At 40.7% G+C, this 16,694-nt stretch overlaps 1 protein-coding gene across 2 annotated transcripts in view; it reads left to right on the top strand.

Moving 5' to 3' along the window:
- The first annotated feature begins 1,892 nt into the window (after positions 1-1,892).
- SYK (spleen associated tyrosine kinase) overlaps positions 1,893-16,694 on the top strand; it is a 49,529-nt gene continuing 34,727 nt past the window's right edge. The window contains exon 1 of one of the 2 annotated variants that reach the window (XM_064643101.1): positions 1,893-1,997. The gene's annotated coding sequence lies outside the window, so the exon portion shown is untranslated. The remainder of the gene's footprint in view (positions 1,998-16,694) is intronic. The other variant, XM_064643102.1, reaches the window with a different exon arrangement.

Raw genomic sequence — 16,694 nt, 5'->3', positions numbered from 1 at the left:
CGCACCAAACAAACAAACAAACAAACAAAAACCCAACCAAAAATCACAACCAAACCAAATGATGCAGAGTTGGTCACTCACCGCCTCCCAAAAGCACAGTGATGACCAGAAAGTCATTGTGGCCACCTTGGAAGAAGCCCACATTTTTCCATCCTTCATCTTTCCCCAGTTTTGACTGTCAAGCATGATAGGGGCTATCCCTTTGGTCATTTGCAGGCAAATGTTCAAACTCTGTCCCTCCCAACTTCTTGTGCACCTCTGGGGACAGGGGCAGATTGAAAAATTGAGAAAACATCAACGTTGTGAAGCAGTGTACAGAAATAGACAAATTGTTAGTTTGCTATCAAACTAATAGACAAATTATTTGTTTGTTACTGTTTTAGCCAAAGCAAAGACATAGCACCATATTGGCTCCTGTGATGAAAGTTAATTCCTTCCCAGCCAGGTCCAGTAGAATTGCTTATGCATAACTTAAAGCTATGCAGTATTGATGATTTTTTTCCACCAATTTGAGACTTCCCCTTAAAAACCAGATCATAGTTCAATAATGACTTTCCAAAAGCTATTTCCTGCAGATTATGCTCTGTTCACATTTGGATGTTGATAGGAGAAGAACAGTGCCATCAAAACAGGTCTGACAATTAGGTTTTCTAAGTTATTATTTTTTTTTTCTGATGTGGAGACAGTGCCAATAAGAACTACACTGCCACTACAGTAATTACCAAAAGTCTCATTGAAATGGATCAAAACCAGAGACCTTTCTAACTTGTATGAAATATGAGAGATTTGTACTTTGGGAGCTCTATTAGCCATAAAGTGGGTGTATGGTCCACTTTGCAATAAGGAAAGAGAGCCAGTGTTTTCACATAGAAAATAACGCCTGTATCCCACATCAGCGCTTACACCAATTTATTATGGGGAAGAAGGAAGTGGACTTTTCCTCCTGCAAGCACTGCCCATCACGGGACACCGTGCCATGTCATGCATCACAGTCACAGCTGAAGGAGACCTGCCCACTCAGGCCTCAGCCAAGGCCCATCGTGCCACTCATCAGTCCTGTATGAGCCACATCAGGATCAATCTGTCCTTGGGCAGTCCCTGGCAAAGGATAATGGCCCCTTTAGGCTGTGTGGTCTCATCTGCCACAGAAATTAATTCCCTGTCACACAGGGTGCTGAGGAAGCCTTGAAGAGGGACTTTCCTTCAACTCTGTCTGGGCACACTGGAGTCTCCACACCTGGAGTTGATCGAAATATGGCATGTTTTTTTGTGTGAAATATAACAGGAGGGAGGATACTGTGCTATGGTAGGCCCCTGTGTTGCTCCAGAAGGAAACCCTCTAAAAATCTTTTTCTCACCAAAGTACCGAAAGACACAGAACTTCAGTATTCCAGAATTTGCCAATTCCCAGTCAGTGTGTGCACCAACATGCACCCACTCGCTTCTCCCTTCTGAGAAGCCCGCATCTCACACACTTCGATCCTCGACTCCCAGCGTGGTGCTGAGCAACGGCATGTCCATCTTCCAAGGCCAGATGCCGGCAGGGCAGGAACCCACACCGCAGGGTACCAGGGAGACACGGCGGGGTCCCGAGGACAGCTCCGTCACAGGGCGCCGAGGGCACTCCCGTCACGGGGTCCCGAAGAGCCCGTGCCGCGGGTCCGGAGGGGACCGACGGCTCCTTCACCCCCGGGAGAAGCGACGCCGACGGGTCCGGGGCTGCAGCCGCCCGTGCCCGGGCTCCCTCTCGGCGGGGCCGCCGCCCGAAAGAGGGGTCCGGGGGGTGCGAAGGAGGAGGCAGCGCTCGTCCACACCCCGCTGAGGAAGTGGCCGCGGCTGCAAAAAAACGAGGAAGCGGCGGATCCGGCGGCGCGGAGAGAGGGTCCGTCCGCGCTCCCTCCAAGGCTCGGCACGGCAGAGCCGCCCTGCCCAGCGCTGCATCCCTGCCGGCCGAGGGAGGAGGCGGCGGAGCGGGGCCGAGCGACCCGCGGGCAGCGGTGAGTAGCTGCCCGGCCGCCGGCACGGAGAGCCGGCTGGCCCGGCCACACCGCCCTGCCCTGCTCCGGCCCCCGGAGCCGCGCCGGGATGGGCCGGGCCGGGCCGGGGGGAGCGGGCGGCGCTGGTGCCGCATCCCGCGGGGTTCGGGGTGTCGGGAAACGGGCACAAACGGGAGCCGGAGCGCTCAGCAGCGGGCGGGAGGAGGGAGGGATGGAGAAGGAAGCGCTCTGGGACGCGGGAGCGGGGGCATCCGTGCCGGGGAAGGGAGCGGGCGGCTGGAAAACGCACCACCACCAGCCCGAAGCCTTCCTGTGCTTCCAATGGTTCGGGAAAATAAACGCCGCCAGAAATTTAAATCTAAAATTTAGGCGAAAAAAAAATAATAAAAAAAAAATAAAAATAAATTGGTTTTGCTGTGTCTCGGTACGTTATTGTGGCGGCAGGTTTTAAACAAAGACAAGTGTACACAAAAATAGGGCTTGTGTCTAAATGGTGTATAACCTGTCAAAGCTTTGTTGCCTGACAAAATGTCTTTAAAAATGCGGAGTTTTTTCTTATGAAACTTCCCTATTCTGTTTCCCAGAAAACAACTGTAGTTAATGTTTTACTAGAAGTGCTAAAAGTAGTTGATTCTGGAAGTAATTTCTCTTTGTGTTATGTGTTCTGCCAGCATTATTCAGTTATCTTTGTTAGCACTGTATTACATAAAACTTTATATTGTAGTTGTTCAGATGAGTTTCGAGTGATGTTATTTCGGACAAAGATAAACAATACTTTTGTTAAGTGAAACAATCCAGTAGAAGAGTGTCAAGTGGACTCCCAGTCTGATCAGGTTACATGATAAAGCAATTACTGAAAACAGTTTTAAAACGAAATTATTCTTCTTAAGGGCATTAATATCTTCTAAATTTTTTAATGTTCTTTTCTGTTAGGTTTCTTTCATGCTCTTTTTTGTCCACAGAATCTTAGATCTCCTGAGCTCTTGGGTTAAATCCACAGAATCATCCATGGGAAAAAGCATCCAGTATAGAACTACTATCAGCATGTGTAATTTTGCAGGCTTGGAGGCCATAAACAGTAGAAGTGTAGGGTAAATTAAGGCAGTCCACTTAGAGGAACTGTGACTTCTTTTTTTTTTCTTCATCTTTCAGTTCAGCATTGAGCAATAGACAAATAAGGAAGTTTGAATGCTGTTTATATTGTGACAGTTATCCTGTGGAGGAGAAAGATTATAGTTATATATATGTATATTTGAACTAAAAGGTTTGAAATCAGCTGTGATGCTTAAAAATGGCTGAAATAGATAAAAGTATATAATTAAAAGTTTCACATTCACTTGAGATAACTGTGAAATATCAAGAGAAATAGAGTTGACATGTTCTGGTTTTACTTCTGTTAAAAAATATTAACATTTTGTCAAAGCAAAGGTGAACTGTGCAGCTTTCCATTTTGCACAGTGTTGCAATTATGATAAAAGAGAAGAATTAGATCCACAGTCACAGGAAGACAAAAACTGAAATTTATTTTCAGAAGTAGCTAGAAGTTTATGTTGAGCACAAAATAACAGATTGGAAGACTGATGGTGAAATTATAAACTGGTCTTAAGCACCTTTAAAGATATCAATGACAAAAAAAAAAAAAGAATCATTTCATTAGTCTCCTATCCTTTCTTTGGTATCTGTTATGCCAGAGGCACTGGAATTGGGAGAAATCACTTCTGAAATGTATGTTGTGTTCAGAATCATAAGTTTTTTGAGGTTTTTTTTTTCCTTTTTAATCCTTTTTCAATATACAGTATTTAGCAGAAAACAATGAGTCTGTTGTTGCTGCTGTTTTGAATACTGTGACTATAAGAGATTTGCATCTGAATTCACTGAAGATTCTAGGTAGTGTCATCCTTTTCCCAGTTTTATAGACTTTGGGATAAGAGCCTCAAGATTTGTTGTGTACAGATTGTGGCAGAATCTGCTTTCAGTTGCATGTGTTTAGCTCCAGAATAGCACAGCTGAAAAGGGGAACTTGTCTAGGTTTATATCATAATTACAAGGAATACAAGACTTACCTTTAAATGTGAGTAATACTCACAGAAAAATCATTCCAATGAGCTGTTTAAAACTACTTCTTTTTTACTTAAATGCACAAACGTGCTTAAGTGAGTTGCTCAGATGGGACAGGAGTACTCGTACCATTCAAGGAATCTGTTAAATGGCTGAAGAGACACTTGAAGGTGTTTGTGAGTGTCAGTAGTAAGGTTCAGTCATAAGAATAAAAATTTCTCACCTTGCAAGGATTTACGCATTCAGGTTCTTAATGTTTAATTTAATTAAAAATAAAAATGTATTTTATTGTAGAGAAACAATTTTATAATCCACTTTAACAGTAGTTTTGTTTGCATTTGATGAAAGAAGAAAATCTTGGGGGAGGAGGAGAAAGCAGATCACTTTGTCTCAGCTGGCACTTCTGGAAACGTTTTTACAGGAAAACATTCTTAATATCTGCACCACTTTTACCAACAAGCATTATTAATTTCTGCAGTTGGATTTAAGCATTTTGACCACTCTTGCGAGAAAAAGAAGCCTTGGGCTTTGCAACATCCTTCCCTATTCTTTTATGTGGTAGAGCATAGTACAATATACAGTTATAGATATTTATGTGAGCCATAGTGAAAAAAAAAATTGATCACAAAGTTCTTGGTTTGTATTTGCATTTTTCTCCTTTCATTTAAGGTTCCAGCAGCAAGGTTACATTGTTAATATTGTCTAGCTTTTAATTTTGTGACACAGGGTAGTGTGTAGGCAGAAGAAAACCTTTTGCCACTGACTTCTGCCTTGCATGTTGGGATGATGGGAAAACGTCACCATTGTAAGTGCAAGAAGTGTGAAGGAGCCTATATGCTCCTGCACCAAAAACAAAAAATTCCAGGATTTGCTGTAGGAAAGGAAAGTTGATAAATATACATTGTGTTTGACACAAAAATATCAGCTGCCTCGAAGAAATAAAATACAATTTAGTAGTTTTTCTTTACGTTCCAAAGTTAAAATTAGATTGTAACTTCCTGTACCTTCACATACAATGATTATTAAGTGGCCACTCCTTTAAAAGCAGCTCTTCTAAAAATGAAAGAAGAGGTAAAAATATTTTTTAGACTTATGAGGATCCTAATGTTCTAAAGAAACTTCAGTATATCCATATTTGGACCAGTGTTATTTAATATCTTCATTAATGACATATATGAAGAGATTGAGTGCACCCTCAGCAAATTTGCAGAGGACACCAAGCTGAGTCATGCAGTTGAGTTGACACTCAACTCAACTTACACCCTGAAGGATGGGATGCCATCCAGGGGGACCTGGACAAACTCGGAAGTGGGTCCACGGGAATTTCATGAGGCTCAACAAGATTCAGTACAAGGTGCTGCAGCTGGGTCAGGGCAAACCCTGGTATCAGCACAGACTAGGAGATAAAGGGATTGAGAGCAGCCCTGCTGAGAGGGACCTGGGGGTGCTGGTGGGTGAGAGGCTGGACATGACCCAGCAATGTGCACTCACAGCCCAGAAAGCCAGTTGTGTCCTGGGCTGCATCCAAAGCAACGTGGCCAGTGGGGCGAGGGAGGGAATTCTGATCCTCTGCTCTGGGACACCCCGGCAGGAACACTGCATCCAGCTCAGGGGTGCTCAGCACAGGAAAGACTTAGACCTGTTTGAGTGAGTCCAGAAGGGGGCCAGTGGGTTGATTAAAGGGATGGAGCACCTCTCCTGCGAGGAGAGGCTGAGAGAATTGTTTTTGTTCAGCCTGGAAAAGAGAAGACTTCACAATGACCTAAATGCTGCCTTCCAGTACCTGAAGGCAACCTACATGAAAAAGGGAGAGAGACATTTTATAAAGGCAAAGGGACAGGACAAGGTGCAATGGCTTAAAACTGAAAGGGAGTAGGTTTAGATTTGGGTATTAGGAAGAAATTCTTTGCTGTGAGGATGGTAAGGCACTGGAACAGGTTACCCAAAGAAGTTGTGGATGCCCCATTCCTGGAAGTGTTCCAGGCCAGGCTGGATGAATCTCTGGGCAAACCAGTCTAGTGAAAGGTGTCCCTGTCCACAGATCTAAATGATCTTTAAGGTCCCCTCCAATCCAAGCCACACTATGATTCTATGATAAGCGGAGTGCCATGAGCCTTCTGTTTAGAACAGGTACCAGAGCAACTAAAGGAAAATTAACATGTATTAGAATCTAAATACCAGGGTACAGGAGTATGATAAAAGTAGTTTGTCCAGTTTCACTATCACTCAGTGTGCAACAAACTGAGGTTCCATTGTACTGGTTGACCAGCTAGGACTACCCTGTCATTCCTCCAGCTTTGTCCTAGTTTGCTTTGGGATGGCATTCCTCCAAACAGGTATGGATTGCCAGGTGTCCTGAATGGACAAAATGTCTGGCGGTATTTCCAACAACTATTCTTCTTTTCAAAATGTAAAGAGGCAGCAGAAGGAATCTTTCAGCACTGACACTGAGCAGAGGTAAGATGTGAGGTGCTAAAAGCTTTGGTAAAGAAGCAGGGCTTTAGGCACTGTAGTATGTAGGTCCAGACATGTAAAACCCTGAGGCAATGCCTAGGTCAGGGATGAAGTTGAAATTGGTGGGAAACACAATTGTAACTGGGGATAACTAGAGAAAACACATTCAGGAAGTGTTAAGGTAGGATATGTATCAAGAAAACAGATACAGTCACTTAAATATCTTAACATCCTAACTCCTTGTCTTAAACAACAGATTCAGTAAAATGAGTAAGGAATCACCATTAAGTACATCAGCCACAACCTCTTGGATAGTCTTCCTCTTACTTTTTCCTCTCTCATTGGGTGAATAATGAAGTAGGTGAGGGGAAAAAAAAAAAAAAAGAAGAAGAACAAACAAACCAAAGAGGAGAAACCCACAAAACTTTCAAGACCACAGCGTCTAGATCATAAAGAAGCCAAGGTACTGTCTTTTAGCTAAAGCCACTCTGACTGAGAGCATCCATGGGATGCTAGATCTAAAATTGTGCTGCTGCTGTACACAGAGTGGGTCATTCTGCTCTAAAAAATTCCGGTGTCGATATCAAAATTGACTCAGTTTAAAACAATGTCTACATATTTCTTACAAACTAGATTTCTTAATTTATTTTTTTTTTAGAGTTGCCTGAAAAGTTAATTTATTAGTCTAGGTTCAAAACCTGAGGTTAGAAATCAGCTATAGTCTTCCCCCCCCCCCCCTTAAATTTTTGTAAAGTACATTAGAGATAAACTTAAACTGAAAAAAAAATCTTTTCATCCTTTGTTTTTTTTGAAAGACTATAGAAAAGGAAGCTGTTGTGCACTTAGTACACTGAAGTGTACTAAGCAGTTGCTTATGGATAAGTTCCTACTCTGGGAAACTCAGACCAAATCTGATAACTTGAATCAAGAAGTTCATTCTAGGAAAATAAAAGAAAAATTAAACTAAATTTTATCAAGGTGAAAATCTTCAATATCATAGAATAATAGAATTACAGAAAGGTTTGGTTTGAAAGGGACCTTAAAGATCACCTAGTTTCAACCACCCTGCCATGGACAGGGACACCTTCCACTAGATCAAGTTGCTCGGTATCTGAAATATGGGGAATGTTAAGTAAAGGAAGCAACGTTAATATGATCATCTTTGACATAAAGTGTTAGATTTTACTGCTGTATTACAAAGAACACATATGAATTCCACAGTGTTTTGCTCAAAATTTAGTAAAGTAAGCAGGATGTTTAAATAAGGATTATTTCTGCAAATCTGACAATGGTATTTGAACGAGTGGAGCATCTTGCAACTCTCTGAGAATGATCATTTATTGAAAATAATTATCAAGAGTTAGAGCACTACTCTGAATAGTTCTGGTCATGCACGCAGCAGGACACCCCAGAACTGAAGTGGTCATCTAGGGAGGCTTTGAGTAACCATTCTGCCCTCATGTTATCATGTGCAGTTGGTAAGGAATCTCATGCTGCCTTGAGTGACAACTGTGTGACAATCTTCATCCAGTGGATGCATCAAAGATCTGACCTGCAAGTATTTCCATGCACAGAAGTACAGGGAAAAAAAAATCCACTAGGGCACGAGTGAACTCAAAACTACTGGAACACGCTTTCTGCCAAGGGTGCAGAGCTGTGTTCACTTGGAAGCAGTGGTGTGTTGAGGGAATGATGTCACTAAGTGTGAAATCCATTTGACTCCGACTCTCGAGGGACACGTTTCATCAAATGAAGGCAGCTTTTGCTCGTCCTGATGTAGCAGCTGTCCATAGCTACAGTCACCAATGGACCACTTACCAACGTAACCGCTGATGCTGTGCAGAGCACAGCACACTATGAGAAAAGAAGCCTGACCATGAGCTATTTTTTTCCAGCCTGGCAGTTTGACATGCAAGAGATAGGGAAATACTGCCTATTGGCCCAGAACACACCCAGGCCAGGTGCATCCTCTCCCTGCCCAGAGTGATAAACAGGCCTTGTCGAGGGTGTTTAATTGGTCCAGGTGTTGCAAATGGGCTGACTCTCTGGGAGGGGAGGAGACAAGAAGGCTTGTGCCTCTCTCTCTCTCTGTCTAGCATTTCTGGACCATTCTATGTTTTACATGAGGGATGGGGTTAGGTTGGAGTTAATCCAAGTTGGTTATTTGCTGGCTAAAATGGGTTCCTGCACACTAAGAGGCTGTTTGATCCACTCTTTATACCAATAAGAAGTAAGTTTTATCTGTGCTGCTTCTTCTGAGGATAAAGGTTGGTATGGGGAGAGATGCAGACTTGGTCTTTTCTGGATGGCTGATTGACTGATGCACTAGTTGGTGTGAGGGGTCTTTTCTTGCTATGCAGTCTGTCTTTTTTGATGTGTGTGTCCTCACAAAAGCTAGTCAGGAAGAGCTGGTGCCCTTGCTGGAGGATACTATTTTTGGAGAGAAGCATTCCTTTGATCTGTCTCCTAATTAAAAAGTTGTTAAATTAAAAATTCTTTACTGTGAGGGTGATGAGGCACTGCAATAGGTTGCCCAGAGAGGTTGTGGATGCCCCGTCCCTGGAAGTGTACAAGGCCAGGCTGGATGGGACATTGAACAACCTGATCTAGTGGGAGGTATCCCTACCCATGGCAGGGGGGTTGGAACTAGATGATTTTTAAGGTCCCTTCCAACTCAAGACATTCTATGGTTCTATAATTCTAATTATTACATAGATTTAAAAAAAATGGTCCTTAATATTGGCAGTCAGGCTGTGTGAGCTAACATCGCGTCTTCCTTTCAAAAAATAAAATTACTTGCCCATTCTTCCATAACTCTGGGGGTGTGAATTCTTTCTGAATGTAATTGACAGCAGGAGATGAGCTATTTGTGCTTACGGTGCCTCTATAGCAGAAAATTAACCTGGCTAAAGGCTTCTAGCAGGAATTTTTCAAAGAATAATGTAACACAGCAAGGTTTTCATAGACTAGAGAGGGGTGCTGGGAAGGCTCGATTGGTTTTGTAGAAACTTTCCTATTCTAAGAGTATGAAAAGCAAGTTATTTTTGTTCTTGCCATTTCTCTGCTTTATGTATAAAGCAGGACAATGAAGACTGTTTCAGGTCACAAAATAATTGAAAGAGGAACCTGCCTAATTTTGCCTCTCTGACTCACAGTGAGCCCAGTCCACTGAGGCATCTCTTCAGCAAAGGCTTTAGTGATCTCAGACAAATGAATGAAATATAGTTGTGTTGTTTGCTTAATAATAAGCCATGGCTAATATTCATGGCTGAGCAACTGAGACCATTGCCTACATCTGTAGCTCCTGACTAGGAACCAAGTGGAGACAGGCAGAACTGCACAAAGAAGTGAAGCTCATACCCTTATAATAGCTTTGGAAATGTCAACCTGCAACAATTAAAAAACTAGTTTAAAAAAAAAATTAAATGAAGACACTGGAGCATAAAATTAAACCTATCTTTTAGGTCTGCCCACTAGCAAAACCCGAGTGGTGTTTATCCTGAATTTTGAATGACACACATGGCATTTTGCTTTAGTCCTGTGATGGCTATCAAACTTAGAGACTGCTGTAATAATGTTGAATTTCTGCTGTGATTTTGGTGGGTTTTTTGGATGGAGCTTTTCTTTCACCTTTTGTTTCATGTAGCAACTTCCTTCTAGAACTGATGATGCTTTATTTCTCAGGGATACCTTGTTTACCAATGATTTTGCTAAAAATGTCACAAGGATTGCAAAAGAAATGTATGGATTGTACATCCATCCACACTTAGAGCCTGATCCTTCTTAATGAAGCCAGTCTTTCTCAGTTCTCATGGTAATAAAAATTCACAGTATCACCAGCTCTCTGCTTGGGGCTGCACTTTTCCGTTTTTTGTGTGCGTGTTTGGAAATGGGGCAGATATTCCAGGTTTTGCCTTCCTGGAAAAAGTATTTTGATTCAGCAATGTTGTTGGTGTAACATTCTGGTAGATCTCCTTTGTCTGGCAACTTTTTTGTGAGTTGTGAAAAGCAACTGAAAGCAGTGAACCTTGAAAGACGATTTTGGAGTAATTTGTGGCAGGGCAAAATTTAGTGATAGTTAGATGTGTCTTGGTTTTACTGTGCTATCCTGTCCATAACAGTTTTGTCATAGATGACCCTGTAAAAACGAAAATATATTATTCCACCTGTAAACATGCAGTGCTGTCATATTTAATGTCACTGCAACTGTGAACCTGAAAATATCCAGACCATTGGGTAGACAGTTCTATCCCTTTTTAGTGAACCTCCTTTCAAGTAAGCTGGTTTTTTTGTTGGTTGTTTGTTTGTTTTTCTCTTCACATGTGTTCACTGGCTTTATAAGTTCATTTCACAGCTCCCTATGTGCAGCCAAAGTAGCCTCTGTGGCACGTAAAAGAGTTTTACTTTTTACCATAATTCTGGAAAGGAAATAAGTTTGAAACAAAGCCACAAAGGAAATATATATATATATATATATATATATATATAATTTTTTTGGCCAACATTGGGAAGAAACAGTTATCCCTGCACTCTCTTTTGGTCACTACAGAGCCACAGCTGGTGTTGGTGGAGGTCTGTCTGTGCCCAAAGAAGTTTGTTCACATCTTGTCACAGCAGGAAAATGAGAGACTAGAGAAGTGTCTGCCTGCAATATCTTGAATGTTTTCCTTCAGATTCCAGCTCATCCCTAATGGTTCCATTGCTTACATGGTGGTTTTATAGGGACTGATCACAGTCGAGTACTTTGTCCAAAAGGGAGCAGGTTTCCATAGAGATGATGCCACCTGTTTGTAGGCTGAAATGCTTGCTTTGACAAGAGGCATCTTTAGCCAATGTTTGTATCTGTGACAGTTGTAAGAGTTGAAACAGAGGCAAGGGAAAAACTAACAGGCCATGATGGGGATGTAGAAGGAAGTATTGATATTTTTGTATAAATGGTTTTGGGTTTTCTTTTTCTAAAGGAAAAAAAAAAAGTAGATTTTTTCGGATTTTTGTTTGGTTTGTTGTTTTGTTTTCGTGGTGGTTTTAATACGTGTGAAAATCATAGGGTTCATACTTCTAGGGAAGGAATTACTGCAATCCATAAACACCTGGCTTTCCCCCCCCCCCAGTTTTTCAACAGCATACTGAGCTTTTCAAAAGATCAAAGACGAAAAACCTTATTAGAGGAAAATTATGACACACAGAAAGATTACCAAAGACATGAGAGTCCTAAAAGAGAGGTTCTGTGAGAGAGACAATAGATTCCTAGCATCAGTGGAGAATGGTTTTCAGTGATTAATGCTCCTCCATGAGATCAGTACAGAAGTTTATGTAGAAAACCCCCGAATAGAACACGAATGTTACGGTGCTTTTTCTAAGCATCTGTTTGCCTTATAATAGGGCAGTAATTGTGTTGACAAGTCAAGTAGTATTTCCTCAGGAAATATTTCAATAGCTAGAGTGCCTGGAGTAGTCTGATGATATCAGAATGTCAGATGCAATTTAGAGTAAATGAGGGCATTTCTGGCATGCTTCAGTTGAGTAGAAAATATCTATCTATCTGTCCTCAGTATAGATTAAAATTACTCCAGAAAGTAAATCCAAGGGAAAATATTTCTAAAATCACAGGGGTTTTAAGCTAATGATAATTTTAGTTGTGTTCATGATATTTTTTTTTTCAATTCCTCTTATGAATGACTCTTTGACACGGGGGGGAGATAAACGGTGTTTTCCCCAAACCAAGTAGGTGAAATAGCAATGCCACCTGTCTAGCTGGCTTTTTTTTTTGTTTTGTTCTGATGTGGCCAAAATTTACACGAACAAGGGCAAACACCATTTTCTCTTGAGCTGAGAAAGGTGCTAACGAGGCCACTAACAGGAACCTCCCACAGACTGGACAATCCCAATGGTCTGGTGATAACTGATGGTGTTATTAAACCCAGTTTGTGAACTCCCCAGCAGAAAAGCCTTCTAGGCCCAAAGATACCACATTCCCCATTTTTTCCCAGACAGACTTTAATGAATCTACAATTCGGATAAAGAATACATCTTAGTGTTTAAAAACCCTACCAGAAACACTGTGTTTGTCCTTAAAGCATTGCAATAAATCAGAAATATCTCAAAGAAAGAAAATACTTCTGAAACTAGACACCCAAGTGTCTATGGAACTTGACACCCAAGACTGGTATGTCTGATAAAAGTGCTAAGGAAAGAGGCCAGTGTTGAAGAAAGAATAAAAGTGAAATTTGCTAAAAAAATAACACATCCTCTGTGTATCTGACAGCGTTGGCCAGGAGCACACATGGAGCCACAGAAAAGCCTTTGGAGATAAAAGAAGACATATTTTTAGGGTCTGAAGTAAGGTAAAAAACAGTGCAGCAGAGCTTATATCATCAGTAAAAGGATGCAGATTTCAGAGAGGAGTGTTTGATTGTACGAGAAAAACTTCTCATGGAGAAGTTGGAGAAAACACATGGAAAAGGAGGCCCAAGCACGAGTGGTGGGAATGTTGCTGCAGGCTGTAAGCTGGTTAGAGACACCGTAGGTGCAGACTGAGACACACTGCCCTAAAAATCAGCACCCAGCAAGGGCACTTCCCTGAAGAAGGTCAGCAGACTTAAAGAAATAAGTTGGTGATCCCATGTATGTCAGTTTTCCCTTCTAGACAGTACTACGCCACGTCCCCTTCAGTGTGATGGGTGGGGCATTGTTTGGAAATGTCTACACAAGTTGCAAAAATCACCAGTGTTACAAGCTGAATTACATAGGATTTCAGATTTCTTCAGTAGGTCAGAAAATTCACTCTAGTGTCCTGATCAAACTCCAATTAGTTTGAATTACTTGAGAAAATTATATTCTGCTTAATTTCCTTCCATAATTGCTATTTACTGTATTCTTCCTTTATTCCTGCGTAATTCTCTCATAAAAAGTCCTCTCCTAAGATCTGGATAGAGATTAAATTTTCATGTTTATGCAGAAAGGTAAAGAAGACGTTTAAAAGTAATCTGATGAATCAAATTAAGGCCACAATTCAGCTGCCTATACACAGTGGAAAGTGATTTTAAAGGTGAAAAAATGAGAATAGAACAATAATTTAAATCCATTTTATTTGTTAAAATACTATAAAATGTAAACTCTTTAACAGTGAGGCAATAGCAGTGGATTTTTAATACTTTATGTCAGAGTTTACATTAGTTTTGAGTATACCATTAAGATTCTACTTAAATCCTGAAAGAACCAAAATATTTAATATAGTGCATGAAGTCACCATTCAATGTTTATTTCTAATTCCATGCATGCTGAATTCCTTTCAGCTTTCAAGTGTGTTACATAAGTTGAAAATGTAGAGAAGAATCTTAGAACAAAAACTTGTAGTGTTTTTCTCAGAGGCATACATCTTGATTCCAGGAATCCCAATTAAATAAGAACTTTAGAAAAAAAGGAAATTCGCAATGTTCTCTTATTACTGATGTTTTTCTGTGTGTGACTAGGGAACTGTTGAAGTTATGCTGGTGCTTAAAATATCACCCTGTCCTAGAAGAGATTGTTTCAGGACACGTATTTTCATCATTCTGCACTGTCTAGTGAGCCTTATGCATCCTTATGCATGCAAAAGATACTTGCTCTAAACTTTACCTTCATAATTCCTCACAGAATACTACTTTGAAAAACAAGGAAACATAAAAAAATAACTCTGTTCAAATGAGGAAGTTATTTGTAACACTGTTTCACCACTACATGGCTTTTGATCTTCTGTCACGCTTCAGTCATTTTGCTTATGGATGAGTAAACTGATCCATCAGAAGTCCCTAAGTCTCCTTCCACATTTCTGTTTGGTCTTTTTTAGAAAGATTCATACTCCTATTTATAATTTTCTTATAGATATATTAAAGTGGAGATCAATAGGTAAATAATATTATACTGTTTGCCATGCAAACCTTTCAACAAAACAGTTATTCTCTCTTTATCCTCATCTAAAAATAAAAGATGAAATAGAAGTAAGCTCAGGGTAGCAGTTTTTTCCTTACACTTTCCAAGTGGGTTTTCCTGAGTTTTGCTCTTCTGCTTTGAGAGAATGTTCTGCTTCCCTTTATGCAGGGAATGTGTGAGATACTGAACTTTTGTGCTATGTCTGGAGTACCCACCGTTTCAACATTGATGAGGAAGCTACCTGAGAGGAAGTGGGTACCTAATTTTCCTGTGTATTTGCATAATACATTTTCTTTCATGTAGGATAAACTTGATATTTGCATGAATTTGTAGCTTCCTTAAAAATCAAATTTAACGGCCAAAGGGAGAACTGAACTTCAGACACTCTTTTGTTTTTATGCTCAAACACATCTCCTGGGTAACTGGCCGCACTTCCTTCAGCCCCCTTAAGGGTAAAGCTCTACATTCAACCCTTCAGGCTCCTAATCTCCGTCTTACAGTCACACATTTGTAGCTCTACTCACTTGAAAAACTCAGCACTATTTGTCACCTGGAGGAATTTAGAAGAGGAGAAAACTGAGAATCCAAATATATTTTCTTCTGCTGTGTTACTGGCCCTAGAAGGGTATTGTACTCCTGGAAGGAAGGCAAGATTTTGAAAGTCCAACCAAAGAGAGCATCCGTCTCAAATTCACGCATTCTTTCAAAATTGATAGGAAATTTTTAACCATTCTCTCAAGTTTTGTGTGTTTATTTGGCTCCTTGCATCCCAGGGAACACTACATCAGTCCAAACATTTCCTACCATTGCTAAACACTGAATATTCTTCACAGCTTGCCTGAAATCTATCAACATTAACCTGTTTTGCAAAAGTAAATCAGGCCTTTGTTGTCTGAAACAGTAATGAATAAATCACTTGTGAAATCTATGATACCATAAGAATCCTGCTGTGGTTCTTTCCATAACTGAGAAATATTCTCTATATTTTAGAAACTTTTTATAGCAGGCCTTCTTATTTATTTGAGCGTTGAACTTCTCTATTTTACATTCTGAAGATTTAAAAGGGCGTCCCTCATCAATGCCTTTACTGGCATTTCATCTAAATTGCAACCAGCGGATTTTTTTTTCCTCTCTGTTTTAGGAATTTGTGTCTGAACAAATCATCTTGAAGAGAGTATAGTAAGTGCTGAGATTAATCTGAGATTAAAAAATAGCCTGAGGAGTAGCCTGATCTGAAACACATCAAAGTCAGAGTGAATTTAACTTTTGGTAGCCATCAGGATTTTTGTAGCCAGGGAAGGTGAGTTTACCTCCTCTAGCCCTGCCCACTCCCTCTGTTCCCCGTCAACAAACACACTTTTATTTTGGTAGATCTTATTTTCAGTCTAAAGTTCTTTATCTTTTTAAGATATGAAAGTTCTAACATTTTTTTAATTCTGAAAATAAAGGTATGGCAAAAAGGAACTTTCATTAAATACTTCCATGAAAATAAATTTCTATAGATAAAGAGTGTGACGGTATTTTTCATTTTGACATTTGTTCACTACAGTGTTACTAAGGTGCTTTGAACAGGTACGCCAGTGCAATACCACTCTTGGGATGAGACACACTGGGATTATTTTGTCATTTTTTCCAAGTACATTGTGCAGTGGTGTTGAAGAGCCAGTGTCAATTGTTCATCCACCCAAGTTCTTTCATTCCTATAAACCTAGCAGCAAATCTCTTCTCTTCCACCCTTCCTGAAAGTGATACTGAATACCTGAAGCCTGCCTTCAAGGGCCAGTTTGCCAGATGTGGGGTGAAGTATGTTCATTTCCTAACCAGCAGTAGGTGTGGTGCAGAGTGGAGTAAAAAAGAATGACATAGTAACATAAGTTTGTCTGTGGGAAACAAGCAAGCAGGAATGAAGGAAACAGGAACTACAGCATGAAAAATCTCCATAGTTGTAATGACTTTCAGAGTAATAGAATCAAAGAGTCACAGAAGCATCTAGGTTGTAAAAGATCTTAAGATCATCAAGTCCAACTGTAAAACCTAACATTGCCAAATCCAATATGAGACCGTATCCCTAAGCACCATGTCTGTAGGTCTTTTAAATACCTTCAGGATGGTGACTTAACCACTTCCCTGGGCAGCCTGTTCCAATGCTTGATAACCCCTTCAGCAAAAAATTTTTTCTGGTGTCCACTCTAAACCTCCCCAGTACTGCTTGAGGCCATTTCCTCTCATCACATAACACATGGCAAGAGACTGACGCCAACCTTGCCTGCAGTG

Source organism: Pseudopipra pipra, chromosome Z (assembly GCF_036250125.1).
Source record: "Pseudopipra pipra isolate bDixPip1 chromosome Z, bDixPip1.hap1, whole genome shotgun sequence".
NCBI classification, from domain to species: Eukaryota; Metazoa; Chordata; class Aves; order Passeriformes; family Pipridae; genus Pseudopipra; species Pseudopipra pipra.
This window is presented reverse-complemented; position numbering and strand designations above follow the sequence as displayed.